The sequence below is a fragment of the Nicotiana tabacum genome, chromosome 10 (assembly GCF_000715075.1).
Source record: "Nicotiana tabacum cultivar K326 chromosome 10, ASM71507v2, whole genome shotgun sequence".
Lineage (NCBI taxonomy): Eukaryota > Viridiplantae > Streptophyta > Magnoliopsida > Solanales > Solanaceae > Nicotiana > Nicotiana tabacum.
In genome coordinates this window covers 165,740,124-165,746,123 of record NC_134089.1, presented here as the reverse complement: position 1 = coordinate 165,746,123, position 6,000 = coordinate 165,740,124, and positions in this window count along the sequence as shown.

Genomic DNA, 6,000 nt, shown 5'->3' with positions numbered 1-6,000 from the left:
TACACATTATTCATGCCTCTCACATTCCATGTTATAATGTTCATCATGATATATTTATTATTTTGGGATTGTCTTCATTTCCTTGTCTACTCCTTCTGCTTCTTATCTCCTGTTCTTCAGAGAATTGCATTATCTTCTGGGCAGTGTCAACTAGGACTTTAAATGCATTGCCTATATCAACTTCATCTCCCCCTTTAGATCCTATTTGTTTTTTTTGATGCAGACCTCCCTCTAGCAATCTGCCATTGGTTGTCATTCTCTTGCTGATTTGGAACTAATTCACCTTCTCTTTCAATCTACTCCATGAATCTTCCATGGCCATCTATCTTATCCACCTTTGGATCAAGCTTCCTTACTATTCTCCATTCCTTCTTTGGTTTTTGGTTATTGGTCCTCTGCTACCCCTCTTCTCTATGTTGTTGCTGTTGTTCATTACATGAGTGGCCAAATTGACAACACACTTGGCAATATTGTGGCTTCCAGTCACAATATTCAATCATTTTCCCAGTTGGATCATAGAGCTTTATTGATCCTGGTAGGGGCCTTGTAATGTCCATCTCAATTAGTACTCTTGCATAAGAGACTCTGTCAGCCATAGTGGTACATGCATCAGCATATAAAGGTTTACTCAGCCTACTCCTAATCTTACTTAGAGCCTTATTACTCCAGTAACTAAGTGGTAGTTTAGGGAACTTAACCCATAACGGTATAGTTCTGAGAATCTCATCCCCAAAATCAAACCCCTCCTTCCATGGTGTTGATACCCAATTTTTTCCTATGTATTTTTATATAAAAAATACTTTCAAAATAGTATATATATGTATACATAAGCATACCCAAGTGTTTTAGTATTTTTCCAATCTTTTGAAGAGTTTTTAAATCAATTTACTATCCATTTTAGCAGTACCAAAATCCATAATTATTTCCAAAATCATCAATTTTGGTGAATAATTTATTTTATTACCATATTTATACCAAAATATAGATAAGATAATTTTGTATATTTCTACAAATTTATTTGGTATTTAAAAGACTAAATTGCATATAATTGCAATTATAGCCTATTTTAAGATTAATAGCATTTCTATAATTGTAAAATTGGTTTCAATATTTTTAAATCAATCTTTATGCATTATTAGTTGGGTCAGTACTTTTAATTTGTTTTAAAGTCTTTTTCACTATTTTTATAAAATAAAAGAGGAAAATTGGCTATTTAACATTTTAGCCTATTTCTATTTCAATTACAGCCTCATTTCCTTTCAATTTTAACCTCAATTTGACCCCAATTTCGCCCAAATTAAAACCAACCCACGACCCAATTACAAACGACCCAACCCGTTCCCCACCTACCACTTAAATTTGGAGCGTTGATCACTCAAGATCAACGGCCAAACTAGCCCTTTCCTTTTTAACTCTTAAACGACTACCCTAATCTCCCTCATTCTCACCTGACCTGCCGCCTCGAAACCCTTTGTCACACCTCCTTTTTCCGCACCCGAGAGGGCGCAATGGAGTTTTTTCCAATTAAAAGACAATCTAAACGGGATTGGTTTAATTATTTCAGATTCGCCACTTGGGAGATTTAGGGTGTCCCAAGTCACCAATTTTAATCCCGAATCGAGGAAAAGAATGACTCTATATTACGGTCTGCGTACCAGAAATCCGGATAAGGAATTCTGTTAACCCGGGAGAAGGTGTTAGGCATTCCCGAGTTCCGTGGTTCTAGCACGGTCGCTCAACTGTTATATTCGGCTTAATTATCTGATTTTATACAAATATGAACTTGTGTGCAAATTTTATCTTTTAACCGCTTTCATAATTATTATTATTTTTACAAGGAATTGCAATGTCGTGAAAACATACTTCGAATCACGTTACATCAATGTACACGTGATTGTTGACATATCTCGACTTGGTTGAAATTTGGATTCAGGTCACATAAATGTGCACCCGAGTTAAGGAAAATAAACTATTAAAGGCGCGCTTAAAGCAACTAGCGTATTGTTATTTTGGGGAAAGCCATGAAATTCGCTAAACGGCATGTCCCGAATTCTAAGTATTTTTATACATATACATTTAGAGGGCCCCGCACTTTGTACATCTTTGTTTGTCGAGGCTCGTGTCATTCCTTATGAAAAGAATTTGCAACGTCATGGAAATGCATCTCAGACCACGCCACAATCAATGTACCCGCGGTTAGAGACACATTTCGATTCCGTTGAGATTCGGATTTGGGTCACATAAATGTGCACCCGAGTTTAAGGAGATAACATTATTAAGTACGCGCTTAAAGAGACTATCGCGTTATTATTCTGGGAGGGCCGTGAGATTTTCTAAACGACCCATCCTGGAAACTGAATGCTTCGATAATATACATTTAACGAGGGCCCCGCAGCTTGCGCGTTTTTATTTATTTGTCGAGGCTCATCTCGTTCTTATTTTAAAAGGGTATCCTATAGCAACTACGTTTCTTGTCGCGTTTGTCTCTACTAATCGAAAACAGTAGATAGTCCTAATTAATTACATGCTTGCAAGTTATCTATAACAGAATTCTGAGTGCTTGCACAAAATCAAAAGCACGACCACGTACACAGTCAGCCGAGCAAAAATTAAAGGCCCAAATCCAGCCCACGCGTGATGGGCCAGACCTGGGCCATTATTTGTCCGGTGCAGGCCTGCTTGGTCTGTTTTGACCTGGGCTCAACCTTCGTGGGGTTGAGATTGCAAACCCTGTGTTCTTTGTCTTAAAACATGGTTTAACAGTTATATATGGCAATTTATCGGAAAGGAAAGAACTTAACTAGTAGTGTACGATTTTCATGCTTGGCATACATTACAGACTTATACTACACCATTGAACTAAATCTGAGATACAACCTACTGCCTTGGGCATACTCTTATCACCAACCTATATACACAGTCTAACATTCAACTACCATACATTGACATTTATTAGGCATGAAGACTATCTCCAGCATCCAAAACAAGAATGTAAACTATTACACATTACATGAATCTTTAATGTAACAATCTATGTATAAAAGACATTCTTCAGGACTTTTCATTTGTATTCATGCTCAATTTTTCCAATTACATTTGACAGTGCATTGGTTGTGTACCTGGTATAGAGGACAAAGAAGAAAGGAATGATCAGCTGGGCAGTATGCAATAAACATAGCAACAGCAGATACACAACAACCACACAGCAACAAACCAAACCCACAAGTGTTTTCCACAGCCCACAGACAACCAGCAACAATTTCCAGAACAAAGAGAACCAGCAGATGGTCGAGCACCAAACAAGTAATCCCAGAAAAGAGTAATAAGATGCAGCCAAGAAAACCCAGAATGTTCAATGCAGTAACAGCAGAAAATCAATAACCACAAAAGCTGAGCAAACAGCCAACAACAATCAGCAAAGACAGCTTGAACAACTTGAACTCTTACACAGTTTTCAAATGATACTCATTCACAGTATTCTGAAATCTCTTTCTGTTTTGTTTTTTTTCCTTTTTTTTTCTGAAGACTAAAAGTCCAGCCCTTTTTTAGTTCTGCAACAGCTTATTTATAAGCCAACAACCCAGTGCAGTCAAGCTGCCTGGATCCTGCCAGTTGCAATCTGCCCATACCCCTTAACTCCCCATGCCTAAAGGCATCTTTCTCGGTAAACTTAATCAGCCCCCCATGCTTTGTCCTATTGCTCTAATCAAGGATTATGGGTGCAATAAAGTATTCATTTGAACCCATGCTCTTATGTTTTGTTCCCCATTGTTAATAGTATTTTAATTAACACTTGACATATTCTTAAGTTAAACCCCTAATCAGACTTTGTCTTATGCCAAAACTACCCTTAACCTGGCATGTTACTGTATTACCATAACTCTTAATAATTAGTATATAAACCTCTTTGATTTCAGCTAACTACTGACTACTTAACTTAGACTCAATGCTGCCTTCAGGTGAATCTGTTAGCTTTCCACAGTTAACAATCAATTTTCAGCCTAAATTCAAGCCAATGATTCCAATTTAATCAAACAGGGGTGCCAATTAAAGGGTACAAGTTGGTCATGCCGATACAAGTAACACCAACAAGAAACAAGCATAGTAATCAATACTGAAATTCAACTCCTGATTTTCTAATCTTTCAAGTGAATTTAGTTGACGACGCTTATTTAAACGACTAAGCGAACTATAATATACAGCAAACAACCAACAAAATCAACAAACAAATCAACTTTAAACTCAAAATGTACACACATGTATAGACGAGTCAGAAACCAAAACAAACCAGAACATGTACGACAGATAGAGTTTAGGATGACAAAAGAAAAAAAAGGGAAAATACCTCCGGGACCTGAAACTAAGACTGACTCAAGCTCGAACTCGGGCCAGGTGATTTTGGGGTCTAATGGACTTTAACCGAAGCGTTCTCAACTGAGAACACTTTGGTAAAAGTCTGCTAGGCCCTGATCCTGCCACTGATTCGGACAAAACCCATAGATCTAAATCCTAGGGCTCTTGAGGTTCGATTTGGGAACCGTTCAATTCCAGTCAGATTCGAACGGAACCAAAGCCATTCAGGGGTGGGGGAGGTCAGGAGGGGATGTGGTGTGAGTTTGGGGTCAATCGGTGTAGATATGGTTTTTGCTCGAATCTTCGTTTGAAGATTCGAGAAGCTACGGGTTGATTCGAGGTGAACGGTTAACGGATTCATGTTCAGGGTGGTTGGGTGCATTGGGGATGTTATTTTAGTGGTCATCGGAACTGTGGTTACCGGGCTCACGGGGGGAAAACCTAGGCTGCTAGGGTTTGGGAGGAAAGGGGTCCTGGGGAAGATGGTGAACAGTGGCTGAAGGGGGGGTTTGGTTTGGGGGCGTGGGGTGTAATGGAGAGTTTATATATGTATTGAGGGTTTAGATCCTGGCCGTTGGATCAAGTGAGATCAAGGGCCAGGATCTACTCATTGAAGAGAGACGACGTCGTTCGGGGGCTGATAGTGGGTTAAGACCGGGTAGGGGATTGGATCGGGTCATGTTGACGGGTTTAGAGGAGGGCCTGGATCCGTTGGATCAATGGGGTTGGACGGCTTAGATCATCTTGCCTGAAACGGCGTCGTTTGGGTAAACGAGCAGTCTGATCAAGACCGTCCGTTTGAATCAGATCAACGGTTCTAACAGGGGTATTGATACGATGTCGTTTGGGGTCCTGCTGGGGCAGCCTGGGTTGGGCTTGGTCTTGCATTGGCTTTGGGCCTCATTTGGGGTCCAAACCGATTTTCCTTTCCCTTTTTAATTTCAACAAATTAACCAAAAATTCCTAAAAACAATGCAAATAATTAAAATAAACTTACACACATATTGGGTAACACCTACAACAATAAACACACATATTAGAATTTTAAAAATGGTTAAATCACAGCCTAGAGTAAAAGCTGCATATTTTTTGTGAATTTTCTCTTAAAACCGGACTACGGCCTGATTACACACGACGTTCTTTATTTTTTTTGTTTTTTTTTGTAAGATTAATTGCAACACGGGCCGAACCACAAATGACTAGCAGCACATGTCCCGTGAAAATTGTACCGCGATGCCATTTATTATTTTTGATTTCTTTTGGAGTGATTGCTCGTGGAGCAAAAATCACGTGCTTACACCCTTCATCTCTCAAAACACTCTCAAGCTCTTTGAAACCCTAGCCACCTCCCACCTTATTCTACCATGTTTCCACCGGAATCCGTGGCTTCCCCAGCCATGGATGGTTGGTACTCACCCCCTTCCACCATCAAACCATGGTTGTTCGAAGCTTCGAGGCTTGACCTCGATGGTTCTCCTTCAGATCCTCTCAGATCTACAGTTCTATGGCTTCTCTGGCCATGCTCCGGCCTATTCAAGCACTAGAAACCTTTTCTAACTCAGCCGACTCTAGATCGGACCTTGTTCCAGGCCTTTCTTATTTCTAGGGTTTCTTCGAAATCCAGAGCTATTCGAGGTTTTTCTCTGT